Raw genomic sequence first — 23,240 nt, 5'->3', positions numbered from 1 at the left:
TAGCTTGATGCAGCCGCACACGAAGGTGGTCATCAGGATGAGGGCCACGTTGGGTACATTTTTCCCGCCCTTGTCCAGAGATTTGAACATCGTGTCCCTCCGGACCCGGTCCATTTTAGATCCCCAGACGAAGCGGAAAATGGCTCGGGTGACTGCCACGGCGCAGGAGTGGGGTATGGGCCAGACCTGCGCCACGTAGAGCAACAACGTGAGCGCCTCGCACCTGATGACCAGGTTCTTACCCACAATGGAGAGAGATCGCTGCCCCCACATGCCCAACTTTTGTCGTACCTTGGCTACTCGCTCCTCCCAGGTTTTGGTGCACGCCCCGGCACTTCCGAACCATGTCCCCAGCACCTTCAGGTAATCTGACCTGACGGTGAAGGGGACAAAGGATCGGTCAGCCCAGTTCCCAAAGAACATGGCCTCGCTCTTGCCGTGGTTAACTTTGGCTCCCGAGGCCAGTTCGAACTGGTCGCAGATGCTCATCAGTCTGCGCACGGACAGCGGATCCGAGCAGAAGACGGCGACGTCATCCATGTACAGGGAGGTTTTGACCTGAGTGCCTCCGCTGCCTGGGATTGTCACCCCTCTTATGCTCGCATCCTTCCTAATAGACTCAGCAAAGGGTTCAATACAGCAAACAAACAAGACCGGGGACAGAGGGCAGCCCTGTCTGACTCCAGATTTGATCGGGAAACTTTCCGATTCCCACCCGTTGATTGAGACTGCGCTACTGATGTTTGTGTCGAGCAGTTGGATCCAATTGCAGATTCCCTCCCCAAACCCCATTTTGGAAAGCACGTCCATCATGTAGGTGTGCGATATCCTGTCAAAAGCCTTCTCCTGGTCCAGGCTGATGAGGCAGGTGTCCACCCTCCTGTCCCGTACGTAGGCGATCGTATCCCTGAGTAGCGCGAGGCTATCAGAAATCTTCCTGCCGGGTACAGTACAGGTCTGATCGGGGTGAATCACCAGCTCCAGAGCAGACTTGACTCGACTGGCTATGACTTTGGACAGAATTTTGTAATCAACATTAAGCAGTGAAATGGGCCGCCAATTTCTGATTTCTACCCTCTCCCCCTTCTGCTTGTAAATGAGGGTGATGATGCCTTTTCTCATGGATTCTGACATGCTAATAAGAACAGATACACTTGATCTTAGCCAAAAGGCCGAGAAGCGATGGCCGTAAAACTGCGTTTGCTGCGCGCGTCAGGCCCGGCGTGCGGCCTCTATGTCAAAGTAGCCGCCGGGTGGGCGAGCCTAGGGCGAAAGAGGCGACGGCGGGCGGTCTTTGAGCCAGAGCTCCTTTTGTTGCCGGGCCTTGCAAGCAGAAAGGAAAGCACGCGTGCATGCCACGCGCAGCCATTCCTTGCGCTTCTGCGCGAGGCATTGCGCAGGAAAAAAGACACGCGCGCGCGCTGGGCAGCAAAGGGCGGCCTGCAACTGCGGGGCAATCAAACAGGGGGCAGCGTAGCGCCCACGGAAAACTGCAGCAAAGTCAGCCGAGCAGCAGCGCCGTCACTATTGCGAATTCTATTTTTCAGCAGGGGTCTCGCCCCCATGGAGGGGGGAAGCTGCACCGCTCCTGGAAACACTGCAATACCAGGTGGATGCATGGAGTGGACGGTGCAAGCCCCTGTTCCATCTCCCTATCCCAAAAATCAATTTAATATTTGGTCCCCAGATAGGGGACGTATCAGATATTAAACTAATAAGAACAGATTTTTTTTTTTTTTTTATTTCCAAAATATACTTTATTCATAAAAATCTGTAAAAATTACATTGCCAACCAGTTTCCAAACAGCACGAAAAAATACAAACATTGCAAAAGAGATCAGTTTCTTTCAATAATGTCATGAGTTTCTTCCCAACCCTTCCGTTTCACAATTGTCATGTCAATTACAGTTTTACATTTACAGCAATTGAGAATATTAACGATACAGTTCGAGGGGCTTCCCATGGTTCCAGCCCCTCAGTCCAGCTTGGTGGGGGAACCTTACACTGTGGTCTTTCCCCATTGAGCCTTTGCTGCGGCTGCCCCAAGCTTTAGTGCGTCCCTCAGCACGTAGTCCTGGACCTTGGAATGTGCCAGTCTGCAACATTCGGTGGTGGACAACTCTTTGCGCTGGAAGACCAGCAAGTTTCGGGCAGACCAAAGGGCGTCTTTCACCGAATTGATAGCCCTCCAGCAGCAGTTGATGTTTGTCTCGGTGTGTGTCCCTGGGAACAGCCCGTAGAGCACAGACTCCTGTGTTCCAGAGCTGCTTGGGATGAACCTTGACAAAAACCACTGCATCTCTTTCCACACCTGCTTTGCAAAGGCACATTCCAGGAGGAGGTGGGCGACCGTCTCTTCCCCACCACAGCCAACGCGGGGGCACTGTGCGGAGGGGGCGAGACTTCGGGTGTGCATGAAGGATCTGACGGGGAGGGCCCTTCTCACCACCAGCCAAGCTACGTCTTGGTGCTTGTTTGAAAGTTCTGGTGATGAGGCATTCCGCCAAATGACTTTGACGGTCTGCTCGGGGAACCATCCGACAGGATCCACCGTTTCCTTTTCCCGTAGGGCCTTGAGGACATTCCGTGCAGACCACTGCCTGATGGACCGGTGGTCAAAGGTGTTTTTCCGCAGAAACTGCTCCACGAAGGATAGGTGGTACGGCGCCGCCCAACTGCACGGAGCGTTCCGCGGCAATGTGACCAGGCCCATCCTTCGCAACACCGGGGACAGATAGAACCTCAGCACGTAGTGACACTTGGAGTTTGCGTACTGGGGATCTACACATAGCTTGATGCAGCCGCACACGAAGGTGGTCATCAGGATGAGGGCCACGTTGGGTACATTTTTCCCGCCCATGTCCAGAGATTTGAACATCGTGTCCCTCCGGACCCGGTCCATTTTAGATCCCCAGACGAAGCGGAAAATGGCTCGGGTGACTGCCACGGCGCAGGAGTGGGGTATGGGCCAGACCTGCGCCACGTAGAGCAACAACGTGAGCGCCTCGCACCTGATGACCAGGTTCTTACCCACAATGGAGAGAGATCGCTGCCCCCACATGCCCAACTTTTGTCGTACCTTGGCTACTCGCTCCTCCCATGTTTTGGTGCACGCCCCGGCACTTCCGAACCATTTCCCCAGCACCTTCAGGTAATCTGACCTGACGGTGAAGGGGACAAAGGATCGGTCAGCCCAGTTCCCAAAGAACATGGCCTCGCTCTTGCCGTGGTTAACTTTGGCTCCCGAGGCCAGTTCGAACTGGTCGCAGATGCTCATCAGTCTGCGCACGGACAGCGGATCCGAGCAGAAGACGGCGACGTCATCCATGTACAGGGAGGTTTTGACCTGAGTGCCTCCGCTGCCTGGGATTGTCACCCCTCTTATGCTCGCATCCTTCCTAATAGACTCAGCAAAGGGTTCAATACAGCAAACAAACAAGACCGGGGACAGAGGACAGCCCTGTCTGACTCCAGATTTGATCGGGAAACTTTCAGATTCCCACCCGTTGATTGACACTGCGCTACTGATGTTTGTGTAGAGCAGTTGGATCCAATTGCAGATTCCCTCCCCAAACCCCATTTTGGAAAGCACGTCCATCATGTAGGTGTGCGATATCCTGTCAAAAGCCTTCTCCTGGTCCAGGCTGATGAGGCAGGTGTCCACCCTCCTGTCCCGTACGTAGGCGATCGTATCCCTGAGTAGCTCGAGGCTATCAGAGATCTTCCTGCCGGGTACAGTACAGGTCTGATCGGGGTGAATCACCAGCTCCAGAGCAGACTTGACTCGACTGGCTATGACTTGGGACAGAATCTTGGAATCAACATTAAGCAGTGAGATGGGCCGCCAATTTCTGATTTCTACCCTCTCCCCTTCTGCTTGTAAATGAGGGTGATGATGCCTTTTCTCATGGATTCTGACATGCTAATAAGAACAGATTTTTTTTTTTTTTTTATTTCCAAAATATACTTTATTCATAAAACTCTGTAAAAATTACATTGCCAAACAGTTTCCAAACAGCACGAAAAAATACAAACATTGCAAAAGAGATCAGTTTCTTTCAATAATGTCATGAGTTTCTTCCCAACCCTTCCGTTTCACAATTGTCATGTCAATTACAGTTTTACATTTACAGCAATTGAGAATATTAACGATACAGTTCGAGGGGCTTCCCATGGTTCCAGCCCCTCAGTCCAGCTTGGTGGGGGAACCTTACACTGTGGTCTTTCCCCATTGAGCCTTTGCTGCGGCTGCCCCAAGCTTTAGTGCGTCCCTCAGCACGTAGTCCTGGACCTTGGAATGTGCCAGTCTGCAACATTCGGTGGTGGACAACTCTTTGCGCTGGAAGACCAGCAAGTTTCGGGCAGACCAAAGGGCGTCTTTCACCGAATTGATAGTCCTCCAGCAGCAGTTGATGTTTGTCTCGGTGTGCGTCCCTGTGAACAGCCCGCAGAGCACAGACTCCTGTGTTACAGAGCTGCTTGGGATGAACCTTGACAAAAACCACTGCATCTCTTTCCACACCTGCTTTGCAAAGGCACATTCCAGGAGGAGGTGGGCGACCGTCTCTTCCCCACCACAGCCAACGCGGGGGCACTGTGCGGAGGGGGCGAGACTTCGGGTGTGCATGAAGGATCTGACGGGGAGGGCCCTTCTCACCACCAGCCAAGCTACGTCTTGGTGCTTGTTTGAAAGTTCTGGTGATGAGGCATTCCGCCAAATGACTTTGACGGTCTGCTCGGGGAACCATCCGACAGGATCCACCGTTTCCTTTTCCCGTAGGGCCTTGAGGACATTCCGTGCAGACCACTGCCTGATGGACCGGTGGTCAAAGGTGTTTTCCCGCAGAAACTGCTCCACGAAGGATAGGTGGTACGGCGCCGTCCAACTACATGGTGCGTTCCACGGCAATGTGACCAGGCCCATCCTTCGCAACACCGGGGACAGATAGAACCTCAGCACGTAGTGACACTTGGAGTTTGCGTACTGGGGATCTACACATAGCTTGATGCAGCCGCACACGAAGGTGGTCATCAGGATGAGGGCCACGTTGGGTACATTTTTCCCGCCCTTGTCCAGAGATTTGAACATCGTGTCCCTCCGGACCCGGTCCATTTTAGATCCCCAGACGAAGCGGAAAATGGCTCGGGTGACTGCCACGGCGCAGGAGTGGGGTATGGGCCAGACCTGCGCCACGTAGAGCAACAACGTGAGCGCCTCGCACCTGATGACCAGGTTCTTACCCACAATGGAGAGAGATCGCTGCCCCCACATGCCCAACTTTTGTCGTACCTTGGCTACTCGCTCCTCCCATGTTTTGGTGCACGCCCCGGCACTTCCGAACCATATCCCCAGCACCTTCAGGTAATCTGACCTGACGGTGAAGGGGACAAAGGATCGGTCAGCCCAGTTCCCAAAGAACATGGCCTCGCTCTTGCCGTGGTTAACTTTGGCTCCCGAGGCCAGTTCGAACTGGTCGCAGATGCTCATCAGTCTGCGCACGGACAGCGGATCCGAGCAGAAGACGGCGACGTCATCCATGTACAGGGAGGTTTTGACCTGAGTGCCTCCGCTGCCTGGGATTGTCACCCCTCTTATGCTCGCATCCTTCCTAATAGACTCAGCAAAGGGTTCAATACAGCAAACAAACAAGACCGGGGAAAGAGGACAGCCCTGTCTGACTCCAGATTTGATCGGGAAACTTTCAGATTCCCACCCGTTGATTGAGACTGCGCTACTGATGCTTGTGTAGAGCAGTTGGATCCAATTGCAGATTCCCTCCCCAAACCCCATATTGGAAAGCACGTCCATCATGTAGGTGTGCGATATCCTGTCAAAAGCCTTCTCCTGGTCCAGGCTGATGAGGCAGGTGTCCACCCTCCTGTCCCGTACGTAGGCGATCGTATCCCTGAGTAGCGCGAGGCTATCAGAGATCTTCCTGCCGGGTACAGTACAGGTCTGATCGGGGTGAATCACCAGCTCCAGAGCAGACTTGACTCGACTGGCTATGACTTTGGACAGAATCTTGTAATCAACATTAAGCAGTGAGATGGGCCGCCAATTTCTGATTTCTACCCTCTCCCCCTTCTGCTTGTAAATGAGGGTGATGATGCCTTTTCTCATGGATTCTGACATGCTACCGGCCAGGAGCATACTCTCGTATACTTCCAGCAGGTCCGGGCCGACCCAGTCCCACAGGGCCGAGTACAACTCGACCGGTAAGCCGTCGCTCCCGGGAGTTTTACTCGCCTCGAAAGACTCGACGGCCTTTGTCAGCTCGTCCAGAGTTAGCGGCTTGTCCAGTCCCTCCCTCCTGCTGTCATCTAAGACCTCTGTGATAGATGACAGGAAGGACTGGGAGGCTCTGCTGTCTGTGGGCTTCGCGTCATACAGCCCAGCATAAAAGGATTTGCTGATCCTTTGTATGTCGGACTGCGAAGACGTTACCGAGCCATCTTCTTCCTTCAGGCTGCTGATAACAGAGCTCTCTCTGTGTACCTTTTGGAAGAAGTAACGCGAGCACGTCTCATCCTGCTCGATGGAGCGGACTCTGGACCGGAAGATGATCTTGGAGGCCTCCTTGGCAAAGAGCGAGGCCTGCTGGCTCTTCACCTCTTGGAGGTCCTCCTTGACCTCGACCCCCATTGACTGCAACCGGAGTAGATTTTGCATAATTTTCTGGAGTCGGGACAGTTCCCTCTGTCTCTCTCTCGCCTTCTGAACACCTTTGTGGATGAAGAACCTCTTGATGTTCTCCTTAATCGCTTCCCACCAGTGAACTGGAGACTCAAAGAGGGGTTTCACGGTCCTCCAACCATTGTAATCCCTTTTGAGTTCCTCAACGTTCTCTGGGGTCAGCAGTGTCGCATTGAGCTTCCACGTCCCTCTGCCAACCCGCTGGTCGTCCTGTAAGTGACAGTCGGCCAGTAAGAGGCAGTGGTCGGAGAAGAACACCGGCTTGACGTCGGTGGATCCGACCGTGACAGCACGGGACACAAACAGGAAGTCAATCCTGGAACGGGCAGACCCGTCCGATCTTGACCATGTGTATCTGCGCTGCGCTCCGTCTGCAGGTTTGCTGAAGACGTCGTGCAGTTTGGCATCCTTAACTGTTTCTATGAGGAATCTGGACGTAGCGTCCAGTTTGCTGTCGTCACTGCCGGATCGTCCAGCCGCATCGATGATGCAGTTGAAGTCACCGCCTAGGATGACCGGCCTGGACGTCGCCAGCAGCAGTGGGAGCTGCTGGAAGACGGTCAGCCGCTCGCTGCGTTGTACCGGGGCGTACACGTTGATCAACCGGAGCGGAGCGTTGTTGTACATCACGTCTGCTACGAGGAGGCGGCCGCCCACCACCTCCTTAACTTCGGAGATGGTGAAGTTACCTCCCCGCAGCAGAATACCCAGGCCGGAGGAACGGCAGTCATTACCCCCCGACCAGATCGATGGCCCGTGGGACCACCATCGCGACCACTGCCTGTAGGTGCTGAGGTGTGGTATTCCACACTCCTGCAGAAACAGTAGGTCAGCTTTGACCTTGGCAAGGTAATCCAAGGTTGAAACACATCGCGTAGTCGATTTAATGCTACGCACATTAATGGAAGCAATTCTTACACCCATTTTTTACTAAAAATTAGTTGTTGCTTCCCATACCATTTGTCCTCGCTAGTCCCAGTCGTTCCCCTTCGGGATGTTCCTGCATACCCATCGTATGCGCAAGCAGTTTCACGTTGGTTGGGCTCAGAAACCCCTCCTGATTTTTCATGCAGGGTTTGTGCCGCTCGGGTGACATCGGGGGGGTCTTGTAGGCAGAGAGGATTGGGTTGTCCTCAGCTGCTTCCATCTGTTCCTCCTCGAAAACATCACAGCTCCCGGTCTCCCGGAGCTCAGGTGCGCCAGACGTGTCTTTGCTCCCGGTGTCCCGGAGCTGAGATGCGTTGGCCACGTCGTTATGTGTGGGGAATTGGGGTTGGGGCACGCCGGGCCCATCACACTTCCAGTGCCCGGGGGCTGGGACGCTTGATCATCCATCTCGGAGTTCTGCCGCCTCTTTTGAAGGGGCTGTCGTTCCAGCATTTCCCCGTCCAGTGAAGAGGAGTTGTTGCAGTCTGATTCAGAAGAGAGCCTCCTCTTGCCACTGGTTTGGGTGGTGGCTTTGGGATGTTTTTTCTTTGTGGTTTTCCTCTGGACCAGTTGCCACTGACCTGTTTGTCCATCTGCTGCCTCCTCCTCCATTGATTCTGTCTGTGGAGGAGGGGTTTCCGGGCGCTGGGTAGGTGCTGGGTCGTTGGTTTCAGCCGCCTCCCCTTCATTCTCAGGTTGAAGTTCCTCACTGCGGAGAAGGTTGCTGGTCTCCTTTCGAACAGCGGACGCCTTCGTCGAACCTTCGCCCGGCCATTCCTTGGACCTTGCCGCCTGAGCATAGCTGAGACAACGTTTGGGGCAGGTCTTGTAGAGATGGCCTGCCGCACCGCACAAGTTGCAACACTTAGTCTGCTTACAGTCCTTGGTCTGATGGCCTTCCTCCTTGCAGTTCTTGCAAACAACCGTGCTGCAGTTGGCTGCCATGTGACCAGATTTGCCACAGGTGCGACAAACTCTGGTCTGCCCAGCGTAGACCAAGAAGCCTCGACTTCCCCCGAAAGCGAAGCTGGAGGGAGGGTGGATGATGGCTCCACTGGGATCTACCTTCAAGGTCACCTTGACCTGCCGCTTGCTGGTCCAGATCCCAAAGGGGTCCTTGACATCAGTGCTGCTGCCAGCCACCTCGACGTACCTGGCGAGAAAGGTGAGTACATCCACCACCGGAACATGGGGGTTGTAGAGGTGAATCGTCACCACCCGGTCCCGTTGTGACGGAAGCGTGAAGAGCGGCTCCGCTGTGAGGATCGACAGTGGAGCCCGGTCCCCTTTCTCCTTGAACGCCTTCAGGAACTTGATGCATCCCGCCACGTTCCGGAACGTCACGTCGAAGTATCCACTGCTGGGGAAATCCTGCAGGCAGAAGACGTCCGTCGCTTGAAATCCGCAGCAATCGAAGAGAATTTTCTTGATGAAGAAGGTGCGATCGACCGGTGCATCTCCTTCCTTGTCCTTCACGACCACCCGAACGGTGTTGCGCACTCCCTGGCCCGAAGCTCGAAAATTGGTTATAGCCATTTTACTCAAAGCTTCCCCAGGATCAAAAGGCAATGATCATGGTCTCTTCTCAATCAAATAAGCACTGATAAGAACAGATTTTTTTTTTTTTTTTTTTTATTTCCAAAATATACTTTATTCATAAAAATCTGTAAAAATTACATTGCCAAACAGTTTCCAAACAGCACCAAAAAATACAAACATTGCAAGGGAGATCAGTTTCCTTCAAGACTGTCATGAGTTTCTTCCCAACCCTTCCGTTTCTCAATTGTCATGTCAATTACAGTTTTACATTTACAGCAAATGAAAATGTTAACGATACAGTTCGAGGGGTTTCCCATGGATCCAGCCCCTCAGTCCAGCTTGGTGGGGGAACCTTACACTGTGGTCTTTCCCCATTGAGCCTTTGCTGCGGCTGCCCCAAGCTTTAGTGCGTCCCTCAGCACGTAGTCCTGGACCTTGGAATGTGCCAGTCTGCAACATTCGGTGGTGGACAACTCTTTACGCTGGAAGACCAGCAAGTTTCGGGCAGACCAAAGGGCGTCTTTCACCGAATTGATAGTCCTCCAGCAGCAGTTGATGTTTGTCTCGGTGTGCGTCCCTGGGAACAGCCCGTAGAGCACAGACTCCTGTGTTACAGAGCTGCTTGGGATGAACCTTGACAAAAACCACTGCATCTCTTTCCACACCTGCTTTGCAAAGGCACATTCCAGGAGGAGGTGGGCGACCGTCTCTTCCCCACCACAGCCAACGCGGGGGCACTGTGCGGAGGGGGCGAGACTTCGGGTGTGCATGAAGGATCTGACGGGGAGGGCCCTTCTCACCACCAGCCAAGCTACGTCTTGGTGCTTGTTTGAAAGTTCTGGTGATGAGGCATTCCGCCAAATGACTTTGACGGTCTGCTCGGGGAACCATCCGACGGGATCCACCGTTTCCTTTTCCCGTAGGGCCTTGAGGACATTCCGTGCAGACCACTGCCTGATGGACCGGTGGTCAAGGGTGTTTTTCCGCAGAAACTGCTCCACGAAGGATAGGTGGTACGGCACGTCCCAACTGCACGGAGCGTTCCGCGGCAATGTGACCAGGCCCATCCTTCGCAACACCGGGGACAGATAGAACCTCAGCACGTAGTGACACTTGGAGTTTGCGTACTGGGGATCTACACATAGCTTGATGCAGCCGCACACGAAGGTGGTCATCAGGATGAGGGCCACGTTGGGTACATTTTTTCCGCCCATGTCCAGAGATTTGAACATCGTGTCCCTCCGGACCCGGTCCATTTTAGATCCCCAGACGAAGCGGAAAATGGCTCGGGTGACTGCCACGGCGCAGGAGTGGGGTATGGGCCAGACCTGCGCCACGTAGAGCAACAACGTGAGCGCCTCGCACCTGATGACCAGGTTCTTACCCACAATGGAGAGAGACCGCTGCCCCCACATGTCCAACTTTTGTCGTACCTTGGCTACTCGCTCCTCCCATGTTTTGGTGCACGCCCCGGCCCTTCCGAACCATATCCCCAGCACCTTCAGGTAATCTGACCTGACGGTGAAGGGGACAAAGGATCGGTCAGCCCAGTTCCCAAAGAACATGGCCTCGCTCTTGCCGTGGTTAACTTTGGCTCCCGAGGCCAGTTCGAACTGGTCGCAGATGCTCATCAGTCTGCGCACGGACAGCGGATCCGAGCAGAAGACGGCGACGTCATCCATGTACAGGGAGGTTTTGACCTGAGTGCCTCCGCTGCCTGGGATTGTCACCCCTCTTATGCTCGCATCCTTCCTTATAGACTCAGCAAAGGGTTCAATACAGCAAACAAACAAGACCGGGGACAGAGGACAGCCCTGTCTGACTCCAGATTTGATCGGGAAACTTTCAGATTCCCACCCGTTGATTGACACTGCGCTACTGATGTTTGTGTAGAGCAGTTGGATCCAATTGCAGATTCCCTCCCCAAACCCCATTTTGGAAAGCACGTCCATCATGTAGGTGTGCGATATCCTGTCAAAAGCCTTCTCCTGGTCCAGGCTGATGAGGCAGGTGTCCACCCTCCTGTCCCGTACGTAGGCGATCGTATCCCTGAGTAGCGCGAGGCTATCAGAGATCTTCCTGCCGGGTACAGTACAGGTCTGATCGGGGTGAATCACCAGCTCCAGAGCAGACTTGACTCGACTGGCTATGACTTTGGACAGAATCTTGTAATCAACATTAAGCAGTGAGATGGGCCGCCAATTTCTGATTTCTACCCTCTCCCCCTTCTGCTTGTAAATGAGGGTGATGATGCCTTTTCTCATGGATTCTGACATGCTACCGGCCAGGAGCATACTCTCGTATACTTCCAGCAGGTCCGGGCCGACCCAGTCCCACAGGGCCGAGTACAACTCGGCCGGTAAGCCGTCGCTCCCGGGAGTTTTACTCGCCTCGAAAGACTCGACGGCCTTTGTCAGCTCGTCCAGAGTTAGCGGCTTGTCCAGTCCCTCCCTCCTGCTGTCATCTAAGACCTCTGTGATAGATGACAGGAAGGACTGGGAGGCTCTGCTGTCTGTGGGCTTCGCGTCATACAGCCCAGCATAAAAGGATTTGCTGATCCTTAGTATGTCGGACTGCGAAGACGTTACCGAGCCATCTTCTTCCTTCAGGCTGCTGATAACAGAGCTCTCTCTGTGTACCTTTTGGAAGAAGTAACGCGAGCACGTCTCATCCTGCTCGATGGAGCGGACTCTGGACCGGAAGATGATCTTGGAGGCCTCCTTGGCAAAGAGCGAGGCCTGCTGGCTCTTCACCTCTTGGAGGTCCTCCTTGACCTCGACCCCCATTGACTGCAACCGGAGTAGATTTTGCATAATTTTCTGGAGTCGGGACAGTTCCCTCTGTCTCTCTCTCGCCTTCTGAACACCTTTGTGGATGAAGAACCTCTTGATGTTCTCCTTAATCGCTTCCCACCAGTGAACTGGAGACTCAAAGAGGGGTTTCACGGTCCTCCAACCTTTGTAATCCCTTTTGAGTTCCTCAACGTTCTCTGGGGTCAGCAGTGTCGCATTGAGCTTCCACGTCCCTCTGCCAACCCGCTGGTCGTCCTGTAAGTGACAGTCGGCCAGTAAGAGGCAGTGGTCGGAGAAGAACACCGGCTTGACGTCGGTGGATCCGACCGTGACAGCACGGGACACAAACAGGAAGTCAATCCTGGAACGGGCAGACCCGTCCGATCTTGACCATGTGTATCTGCGCTGCGCTCCGTCTGCAGGTTTGCTGAAGACGTCGTGCAGTTTGGCATCCTTAACTGTTTCTACTAGGAATCTGGACGTAGCGTCCAGTTTGCTGTCGTCACTGCCGGATCGTCCAGCCGCATCGATGATGCAGTTGAAGTCACCGCCTAGGATGACCGGCCTGGACGTCGCCAGCAGCAGTGGGAGCTGCTGGAAGACGGTCAGCCGCTCGCTGCGTTGTACCGGGGCGTACACGTTGATCAACCGGAGCGGAGCGTTGTTGTACATCACGTCTGCTACGAGGAGGCGGCCGCCCACCACCTCCTTAACTTCGGAGATGGTGAAGTTACCTCCCCGCAGCAGAATACCCAGGCCGGAGGAACGGCAGTCATTACCCCCCGACCAGATCGATGGCCCGTGGGACCACCATCGCGACCACTGCCTGTAGGTGCTGAGGTGTGGTATTCCACACTCCTGCAGAAACAGTAGGTCAGCTTTGACCTTGGCAAGGTAATCCAAGGTTGAAACACATCGCGTAGTCGATTTAATGCTACGCACATTAATGGAAGCAATTCTTACACCCATTTTTTACTAAAAATTAGTTGTTGCTTCCCATACCATTTGTCCTCGCTAGTCCCAGTCCTTCCCCTTCGGGATGTTCCTGCATACCCATCGTATGCGCAAGCAGTTTCACGTTGGTTGGGCTCAGAAACCCCTCCTGATTTTTCCTGCAGGGTTTGTGCCGCTCGGGTGACATCGGGGGGGTCTTGTAGGCAGAGAGGATTGGGTTGTCCTCAGCTGCTTCCATCTGTTCCTCCTCGAAAACATCACAGCTCCCGGTCTCCCGGAGCTCAGGTGCGCCAGACGTGTCTTTGCTCCCGGTGTCCTGGAGCTGAGATGCGTTGGCCACGTCGTTACGTGTGGGGCATTGGGGTTGGGGCACGCTGGGCCCATCACAGCTTCCAGTGCCCGGGGGCTGGGATGCTTTATCATCCATCTCGGAGTTCTGCCGCCTCTTTTGAAGGGGCTGTCGTTCCAGCATTTCCCCGTCCAGTGAAGAGGAGTTGTTGCAGTCTGATTCAGAAGAGAGCCTCCTCTTGCCACTGATTTGGGTGGTGGCTTTGGGATGTTTTTTCTTTGTGGTTCTCCTCTGGACCACTTGCCACTGACCTGTTTGTCCATCTGCTGCCTCCTCCTCCATTGATTCTGTCTGTGGGGGAGGGGTTTCCGGGCGCTGGGTAGGTGCTGGGTCGTTGGTTTCAGCCGCCTCCCCTTCCTTCTCAGGTTGAAGTTCCTCACTGCGGAGAAGGTTGCTGGTCTCCTTTCGAACAGCGGACGCCTTCGTCGAACCTTCGCCCGGCCATTCCTTGGACCTTGCCGCCTGAGCATAGCTTTGACAACGTTTGGGACAGGTCTTGTAGAGATGGCCTGCCGCACCGCACAAGTTGCAACACTTAGTCTGCTTACAGTCCTTGGTCTGATGGCCTTCCTCCTTGCAGTTCTTGCAAACAACCGTGCTGCAGTTGGCTGCCATGTGACCAGATTTGCCACAGGTGCGACAAACTCTGGGCTGCCCAGCGTAGACCAAGAAGCCTCGACTTCCCCCGATAGCGAAGCTGGAGGGAGGGTGGATGATGGCTCCACTGGGATCTACCTTCAAGGTCACCTTGACCTGCCGCTTGCTGGTCCAGATCCCAAAGGGGTCCTTGACATCAGTGCTGCTGCCGGCCACCTCGACGTACCTGGCGAGAAAGGTGAGTACATCCACCACCGGAACATGGGGGTTGTAGAGGTGAATCGTCACCACCCGGTCCCGTTGTGACGGAAGCGTGAAGAACGGCTCCGCTGTGAGGATCGACAGTGGCGCCCGGTCCCCTTTCTCCTTGAACGCCTTCAGGAACTTGATGCATCCCGCCACGTTCCGGAACGTCACGTCGAAGTATCCGCTGCTGGGGAAATCCTGCAGGCAGAAGACGTCCGTCGCTTGAAATCCGCAGCAATCGAAGAGAATTTTCTTGATGAAGAAGGTGCGATCGACCGGTGCATCTCCTTCCTTGTCCTTCACGACCACCCGAACGGTGTTGCGCACTCCCTGGCCCGAAGCTCGAAAATTGGTTATAGCCATTTTACTCAAAGCTTCCCCAGGATCAAAAAGCAATGATCATGGTCTCTTCTCAATCAAATAAGCACTGATAAGAACAGATACTACACTTGATCTTAGCCAAAAGGCCGAGAAGCGATGGCGTAAAACTGCGTTTGCTGCGCGCGTCAGGCCCGGCGTGCGGCCTCTACGTCAAAGTAGCCGCCGGGTGGGCGAGCCTCGGGCGAAAGAGGCGACGGCGGGCGGTCTTTGAGCCAGAGCTCCTTTTGTTGCCGGGCCTTGCAAGCAGAAAGGAAAGCACGCGTGCATGCCACGCGCAGCCATTCCTTGCGCTTCTGCGCGAGGCATTGCGCAGGAATAAAGACAACCGCGCGCGCTGGGCAGCAAAGGGCGGCCTGCAACTGCGGGGCAATCCAACAGGGGGCAGCGTAGCGCCCACGGAAAACTGCAGCAAAGTCAGCCGAGCAGCAGCGCCGTCACTATTGCGAATTCTATTTTTCAGCAGGGGTCTCGCCCCCATGGCGGGGGGAAGCTGCACCGCTCCTGGAAACACTGCAATACCAGGTGGATGCATGGAGTGGACGGGGCAAGCCCCTGCTCCATCTCCCTGTCCCAAAAATCAATTTAATATTTGGTCCCCAGATAGGGGACGTATCAGATATTAAACTGATAAGAACAGATACTACTTTTTTTTTTTTTTTATTTCCAAAATATACTTTATTCATAAAACTCTGTAAAAATTACATTGCCAAACAGTTTCCAAACAGCACGAAAAAATACAAACATTGCAAAAGAGATCAGTTTCTTTCAATAATGTCATGAGTTTCTTCCCAACCCTTCCGTTTCACAATTGTCATGTCAATTACAGTTTTACATTTACAGCAATTGAGAATATTAACGATACAGTTCGAGGGGTTTCCCATGGATCCAGCCCCTCAGTCCAGCTTGGTGGGGGAACCTTACACTGTGGTCTTTCCCCATTGAGCCTTTGCTGCGGCTGCCCCAAGCTTTAGTGCGTCCCTCAGCACGTAGTCCTGGACCTTGGAATGTGCCAATCTGCAACATTCGGTGGTGGACAACTCTTTGCGCTGGAAGACCAGCAAGTTTCGGGCAGACCAAAGGGCGTCTTTCACCGAATTGATAGTCCTCCAGCAGCAGTTGATGTTTGTCTCGGTGTGCGTCCCTGGGAACAGCCCGTAGAGCACAGACTCCTGTGTTACAGAGCTGCTTGGGATGAACCTTGACAAAAACCACTGCATCTCTTTCCACACCTGCTTTGCAAAGGCACATTCCAGGAGGAGGTGGGCGACCGTCTCTTCCCCACCACAGCCAACGCGGGGGCACTGTGCGGAGGGGGCGAGACTTCGGGTGTGCATGAAGGATCTGACGGGGAGGGCCCTTCTCACCACCAGCCAAGCTACGTCTTGGTGCTTGTTTGAAAGTTCTGGTGATGAGGCATTCCGCCAAATGACTTTGACGGTCTGCTCGGGGAACCATCCGACAGGATCCACCGTTTCCTTTTCCCGTAGGGCCTTGAGGACATTCCGTGCAGACCACTGCCTGATGGACCGGTGGTCAAAGGTGTTTTTCCGCAGAAACTGCTCCACGAAGGATAGGTGGTACGGCGCCGCCCAACTGCATGGTGCGTTCCGCGGCAATGTGACCAGGCCCATCCTTCGCAACACCGGGGACAGATAGAACCTCAGCACGTAGTGACACTTGGAGTTTGCGTACTGGGGATCGACACATAGCTTGATGCAGCCGCACACGAAGGTGGTCATCAGGATGAGGGCCACGTTGGGTACATTTTTCCCGCCCTTGTCCAGAGATTTGAACATCGTGTCCCTCCGGACCCGGTCCATTTTAGATCCCCAGACGAAGCGGAAAATGGCTCGGGTGACTGCCACGGCGCAGGAGTAGGGTATGGGCCAGACCTGCGCCACGTAGAGCAACAACGTGAGCGCCTCGCACCTGATGACCAGGTTCTTACCCACAATGGAGAGAGATCGCTGCCCCCACATGCCCAACTTTTGTCGTACCTTGGCTACTCGCTCCTCCCATGTTTTGGTGCACGCCCCGGCACTTCCGAACCATTTCCCCAGCACCTTCAGGTAATCTGACCTGACGGTGAAGGGGACAAAGGATCGGTCAGCCCAGTTCCCAAAGAACATGGCCTCGCTCTTGCCGTGGTTAACTTTGGCTCCCGAGGCCAGTTCGAACTGGTCGCAGATGCTCATCAGTCTGCGCACGGACAGCGGATCCGAGCAGAAGACGGCGACGTCATCCATGTACAGGGAGGTTTTGACCTGAGTGCCTCCGCTGCCTGGGATTGTCACCCCTCTTATGCTCGCATCCTTCCTAATAGACTCAGCAAAGGGTTCAATACAGCAAACAAACAAGACCGGGGAAAGAGGACAGCCCTGTCTGACTCCAGATTTGATCGGGAAACTTTCAGATTCCCACCCGTTGATTGACACTGCGCTACTGATGTTTGTGTAGAGCAGTTGGATCCAATTGCAGATTCCCTCCCCAAACCCCATTTTGGAAAGCACGTCCATCATGTAGGTGTGCAATATCCTGTCAAAGGCCTTCTCCTGGTCCAGGCTGATAAGGCAGGTGTCCACCCTCCTGTCCCGTACGTAGGCGATCGTATCCCTGAGTAGCGCGAGGCTATCAGAGATCTTCCTGCCGGGTACAGTACAGGTCTGATCGGGGTGAATCACCAGCTCCAGAGCAGACTTGACTCCACTGGCTATGACTTTGTAAGCACTGATAAGAACAGACACTACACTTGATCTTAGCCAAAAGGCCGAGAAGCGATGGCCGTAAAACTGCGTTTGCTGCGCGCGTCAGGCCCGGCGTGCGGCCTCTACGTCAAAGTAGCCGCCGGGTGGGCGAGCCTCGGGCGAAAGAGGCGACGGCGGGCGGTCTTTGAGCCAGAGCTCCTTTTGTTGCCGGGCCTTGCAAGCAGAAAGGAAAGCACGCGTGCATGCCACGCGCAGCCATTCCTTGCGCTTCTGCGCGAGGCATTGCGCAGGAAAAAAGACAACCGCGCGCGCTGGGCAGCAAAGGGCGGCCTGCAACTGCGGGGCAATCCAACAGGGGGCAGCGTAGTGCCCACGGAAAACTGCAGCAAAGTCAGCCGAGCAGCAGCGCCGTCACTATTGCGAATTCTATTTTTCAGCAGGGGTCTCGCCCCCATGGAGGGGGGAAGCTGCACCGCTCCTGGAAACACTGCAATACCAGGTGGATGCATGGAGTGGACGGGGCAAGCCCCTGCTCCATCTCCCTGTCCCAAAAATCAATTTAATATTTGGTCCCCAGATAGGGGACGTATCAGATATTAAACTGATAAGAACAGATTTTTTTTTTATTTTTTTTTTTTTATTTCCAAAATATACTTTATTCATAAAAATCTGTAAAAATTACATTGCCAAACAGTTTCCAACCAGCACGAAAAAATACAAACATTGCAAAAGAGATCAGTTTCTTTCAATAATGTCATGAGTTTCTTCCCAACCCTTCCGTTTCACAATTGTCATGTCAATTACAGTTTTACATTTACAGCAATTGAGAATATTAACGATACAGTTCGAGGGGCTTCCCATGGTTCCAGCCCCTCAGTCCAGCTTGGTGGGGGAACCTTACACTGTGGTCTTTCCCCATTGAGCCTTTGCTGCGGCTGCCCCAAGCTTTAGTGCGTCCCTCAGCACGTAGTCCTGGACCTTGGAATGTGCCAGTCTGCAACATTCGGTGGTGGACAACTCTTTGCGCTGGAAGACCAGCAAGTTTCGGGCAGACCAAAGGGCGTCTTTCACCGAATTGATAGCCCTCCAGCAGCAGTTGATGTTTGTCTCGGTGTGCGTCCCTGGGAACAGCCCGTAGAGCACAGACTCCTGTGTTACAGAGCTGCTTGGGATGAACCTTGACAAAAACCACTGCATCTCTTTCCACACCTGCTTTGCAAAGGCACATTCCAGGAGGAGGTGGGCGACCGTCTCTTCCCCACCACAGCCAACGCGGGGGCACTGTGCGGAGGGGGCGAGACTTCGGGTGTGCATGAAGGATCTGACGGGGAGGGCCCTTCTCACCACCAGCCAAGCTACGTCTTGGTGCTTGTTTGAAAGTTCTGGTGATGAGGCATTCCGCCAAATGACTTTGACGGTCTGCTCGGGGAACCATCCGACAGGATCCACCGTTTCCTTTTCCCGTAGGGCCTTGAGGACATTCCGTGCAGACCACTGCCTGATGGACCGGTGGTCAAAGGTGTTTTTCCGCAGAAACTGCTCCACGAAGGATAGGTGGTACGGCGCCGCCCAACTGCACGGAGCGTTCCGCGGCAATGTGACCAGGCCCATCCTTCGCAACACCGGGGACAGATAGAACCTCAGCACGTAGTGACACTTGGAGTTTGCGTACTGGGGATCGACACATAGCTTGATGCAGCCGCACACGAAGGTGGTCATCAGGATGAGGGCCACGTTGGGTACATTTTTCCCGCCCTTGTCCAGAGATTTGAACATCGTGTCCCTCCGGACCCGGTCCATTTTAGATCCCCAGACGAAGCGGAAAATGGCTCGGGTGACTGCCACGGCGCAGGAGTGGGGTATGGGCCAGACCTGCGCCACGTAGAGCAACAACGTGAGCGCCTCGCACCTGATGACCAGGTTCTTACCCACAATGGAGAGAGACCGCTGCCCCCACATGCCCAACTTTTGTCGTACCTTGGCTACTCGCTCCTCCCATGTTTTGGTGCACGCCCCGGCCCTTCCGAACCATATCCCCAGCACCTTCAGGTAATCTGACCTGACGGTGAAGGGGACAAAGGATCGGTCAGCCCAGTTCCCAAAGAACATGGCCTCGCTCTTGCCGTGGTTAACTTTGGCTCCCGAGGCCAGTTCGAACTGGTCGCAGATGCTCATCAGTCTGCGCACGGACAGCGGATCCGAGCAGAAGACGGCGACGTCATCCATGTACAGGGAGGTTTTGACCTGAGTGCCTCCGCTGCCTGGGATTGTCACCCCTCTTATGCTCGCATCCTTCCTAATAGACTCAGCAAAGGGTTCAATACAGCAAACAAACAAGACCGGGGAAAGAGGACAGCCCTGTCTGACTCCAGATTTGATCGGGAAACTTTCAGATTCCCACCCGTTGATTGACACTGCGCTACTGATGTTTGTGTAGAGCAGTTGGATCCAATTGCAGATTCCCTCCCCAAACCCCATTTTGGAAAGCACGTCCATCATGTAGGTGTGCGATATCCTGTCAAAAGCCTTCTCCTGGTCCAGGCTGATGAGGCAGGTGTCCACCCTCCTGTCCCGTACGTAGGCGATCGTATCCCTGAGTAGCGCGAGGCTATCAGAGATCTTCCTGCCGGGTACAGTACAGGTCTGATCGGGGTGAATCACCAGCTCCAGAGCAGACTTGACTCGACTGGCTATGACTTTGGACAGAATCTTGTAATCAACATTAAGCAGTGAGATGGGCCGCCAATTTCTGATTTCTACCCTCTCCCCCTTCTGCTTGTAAATGAGGGTGATGATGCCTTTTGTCATGGATTCTGACATGCTACCGGCCAGGAGCATACTCTCGTATACTTCCAGCAGGTCCGGGCCGACCCAGTCCCACAGGGCCGAGTACAACTCGACCGGTAAGCTGATAAGAACAGATACTACACTTGATCTTAGCCAAAAGGCCGAGAAGCGATGGCCGTAAAACTGCGTTTGCTGCGCGCGTCAGGCCCGGCGTGCGGCCTCTACGTCAAAGTAGCCGCCGGGTGGGCGAGCCTCGGGCGAAAGAGGCGACGGCGGGCGGTCTTTGAGCCAGAGCTCCTTTTGTTGCCGGGCCTTGCAAGCAGAAAGGAAAGCACGCGTGCATGCCACGCGCAGCCATTCCTTGCGCTTCTGCGCGAGGCATTGCGCAGGAAAAAAGACACGCGCGCGCGCTGGGCAGCAAAGGGCGGCCTGCAACTGCGGGGCAATCCAACAGGGGGCAGCGTAGCGCCCAGGGAAAACTGCAGCAAAGTCAGCCGAGCAGCAGCGCCGTCACTATTGCGAATTCTATTTTTCAGCAGGGGTCTCGCCCCCATGGAGGGGGGAAGCTGCACCGCTCCTGGAAACACTGCAATACCAGGTGGATGCATGGAGTGGACGGGGCAAGCCCCTGTTCCATCTCCCTGTCCCAAAAATCAATTTAATATTTGGTCCCCAGATAGGGGACGTATCAGATATTAAACTGATAAGAACAGATACTTTTTTTTTTTATTTCCAAAATATACTTTATTCATAAAAATCTGTAAAAATTACATTGCCAAACAGTTTCCAAACAGCACGAAAAAATACAAACATTGCAAAAGAGATCAGTTTCTTTCAATAATGTCATGAGTTTCTTCCCAACCCTTCCGTTTCACAATTGTCATGTCAATTACAGTTTTACATTTACAGCAATTGAGAATATTAACGATACAGTTCGAGGGGCTTCCCATGGTTCCAGCCCCTCAGTCCAGCTTGGTGGGGGAACCTTACACTGTGGTCTTTCCCCATTGAGCCTTTGCTGCGGCTGCCCCAAGCTTTAGTGCGTCCCTCAGCACGTCGTCCTGGACCTTGGAATGTGCCAGTCTGCAACATTCGGTGGTGGACAACTCTTTGCGCTGGAAGACCAGCAAGTTTCGGGCAGACCAAAGGGCGTCTTTCACCGAATTAGATTAGATTAGATTAGAGATACAGCACTGAAACAGGCCCTTCGGCCCACCGAGTCTGTGCCGACCATCAACCACCCATTTATACTAATCCTACACTAATCCCTTATTCCTACCAAACATCCCCACCTGTCCCTATATTTCCCTACCACCTACCTATACTAGTGACAATTTATAATGGCCAATTTACCTATCAACCTGCAAGTCTTTTGGCTTGTGGGAGGAAACCGGAGCACCCGGAGAAAACCCACGCAGACACAGGGAGAACTTGCAAACTCCACACAGGCAGTACCCGGAATCGAACCCAGGTCCCTGGAGCTGTGAGGCTGCGGTGCTAACCACTGCGCCACTGTGCCGCCCTAAATTGATAGTCCTCCAGCAGCAGTTGATGTTTGTCTCGGTGTGCGTCCCTGGGAACAGCCCGTAGAGCACAGACTCCTGTGTTACAGAGCTGCTTGGGATGAACCTTGACAAAAACCACTGCATCTCTTTCCACACTTGCTTTGCAAAGGCACATTCCAGGAGGAGGTGGGCGACCGTCTCTTCCCCACCACAGCCAACGCGGGGGCACTGTGCGGAGGGGGCGAGACTTCGGGTGTGCATGAAGGATCTGACGGGGAGGGCCCTTCTCACCACCAGCCAAGCTACGTCTTGGTGCTTGTTTGAAAGTTCTGGTGATGAGGCATTCCGCCAAATGACTTTGACGGTCTGCTCGGGGAACCATCCGACAGGATCCACCGTTTCCTTTTCCCGTAGGGCCTTGAGGACATTCCGTGCAGACCACTGCCTGATGGACCGGTGGTCAAAGGTGTTTTTCCGCAGAAACTGCTCCACGAAGGATAGGTGGTACGGCGCCGCCTAACTGCATGGTGCGTTCCGCGGCAATGTGACCAGGCCCATCCTTCGCAACACCGGGGACAGATAGAACCTCAGCACGTAGTGACACTTGGAGTTTGCGTACTGGGGATCTACACATAGCTTGATGCAGCCGCACACGAAGGTGGTCATCAGGATGAGGGCCACGTTGGGTACATTTTTCCCGCCCATGTCCAGAGATTTGAACATCGTGTCCCTCCGGACCCGGTCCATTTTAGATCCCCAGACGAAGCAGAAAATGGCTCGGGTGACTGCCACGGCGCAGGAGTGGGGTATGGGCCAGACGGGCGCCACGTAAAGCAACAACGTGAGCGCCTCGCACCTGATGACCAGGTTCTTACCCACAATGGAGAGAGATCGCTGCCCCCACATGCCCAACTTTTGTCGTACCTTGGCTACTCGTTCCTCCCATGTTTTGGTGCACGCCCCGGCACTTCCGAACCATGTCCCCAGCACCTTCAGGTAATCTGACCTGACGGTGAAGGGGACAAAGGATCGGTCAGCCCAGTTCCCAAAGAACATGGCCTCGCTCTTGCCGTGGTTAACTTTGGCTCCCGAGGCCAGTTCGAACTGGTCGCAGATGCTCATCAGTCTGCGCACGGACAGCGGATCCGAGCAGAAGACGACGACGTCATCCATGTACAGGGAGGTTTTGACCTGAGTGCCTCCGCTGACTGGGATTGTCACCCCTCTTATGCTCGCATCCTTCCTAATAGACTCAGCAAAGGGTTCAAGACAGCAAACAAACAAGACCGGGGACAGAGGACAGCCCTGTCTGACTCCAGATTTGATCGGGAAACTTTCAGATTCCCACCCGTTGATTGACACTGCGCTACTGATGTTTGTGTAGAGCAGTTGGATCCAATTGCAGATTCCCTCCCCAAACCCCATTTTGGAAAGCACGTCCATCATGTAGGTGTGCGATATCCTGTCAAAAGCCTTCTCCTGGTCCAGGCTGATGAGGCAGGTGTCCACCCTCCTGTCCCGTACGTAGGCGATCGTATCCCTGAGTAGCGCGAGACTATCAGAGATCTTCCTGCCGGGTACAGTACAGGTCTGATCGGGGTGAATCACCAACTCCAGAGCAGACTTGACTCGACTGGCTATGACTTTGGACAGAATCTTGTAATCAACATTAAGCAGTGAGATGGGCCGCCAATTTCTGATTTCTGCCCTCTCCCCCTTCTGCTTGTAAATGAGGGTGATGATGCCTTTTCTCATGGTCTCTGA

The 23,240-nt window shown here is 54.1% G+C and overlaps 3 non-coding genes and 5 pseudogenes across 3 annotated transcripts; all 8 read right to left on the bottom strand.

Annotated features, from left to right (window-relative positions):
- Nucleotides 1–1,097: 1,097 nt before the first annotated feature.
- Nucleotides 1,098–1,184, bottom strand: LOC137354843 (U2 spliceosomal RNA; annotated as a pseudogene).
- Nucleotides 1,185–1,572: 388 nt separating this feature from the next.
- On the bottom strand, nt 1,573–1,754 carry LOC137354445 (U2 spliceosomal RNA). The gene has a single exon (XR_010970440.1). It is a non-coding gene; the product is annotated as a U2 spliceosomal RNA (small nuclear RNA).
- Nucleotides 1,755–14,468: 12,714 nt separating this feature from the next.
- On the bottom strand, nt 14,469–14,577 carry LOC137354542 (U2 spliceosomal RNA; annotated as a pseudogene).
- A 387-nt stretch (nt 14,578–14,964) lies between these two features.
- On the bottom strand, nt 14,965–15,151 carry LOC137354152 (U2 spliceosomal RNA). The gene has a single exon (XR_010970297.1). It is a non-coding gene; the product is annotated as a U2 spliceosomal RNA (small nuclear RNA).
- Nucleotides 15,152–17,078: 1,927 nt separating this feature from the next.
- Nucleotides 17,079–17,258, bottom strand: LOC137354794 (U2 spliceosomal RNA; annotated as a pseudogene).
- Nucleotides 17,259–17,646: 388 nt separating this feature from the next.
- Nucleotides 17,647–17,836, bottom strand: LOC137354341 (U2 spliceosomal RNA). The gene has a single exon (XR_010970374.1). It is a non-coding gene; the product is annotated as a U2 spliceosomal RNA (small nuclear RNA).
- Nucleotides 17,837–19,990: 2,154 nt separating this feature from the next.
- Nucleotides 19,991–20,144, bottom strand: LOC137354599 (U2 spliceosomal RNA; annotated as a pseudogene).
- Nucleotides 20,145–20,532: 388 nt separating this feature from the next.
- On the bottom strand, nt 20,533–20,712 carry LOC137354180 (U2 spliceosomal RNA; annotated as a pseudogene).
- Between the last annotated feature and the right edge of the window lie 2,528 nt (nt 20,713–23,240).

This window comes from Heterodontus francisci, chromosome 41, assembly GCF_036365525.1.
Source record: "Heterodontus francisci isolate sHetFra1 chromosome 41, sHetFra1.hap1, whole genome shotgun sequence".
Classification (NCBI taxonomy): domain Eukaryota; kingdom Metazoa; phylum Chordata; class Chondrichthyes; order Heterodontiformes; family Heterodontidae; genus Heterodontus; species Heterodontus francisci.
The sequence above is the reverse complement of the archived record's forward strand: the minus strand, read 5'-3'. Positions and strand labels throughout refer to the sequence as shown.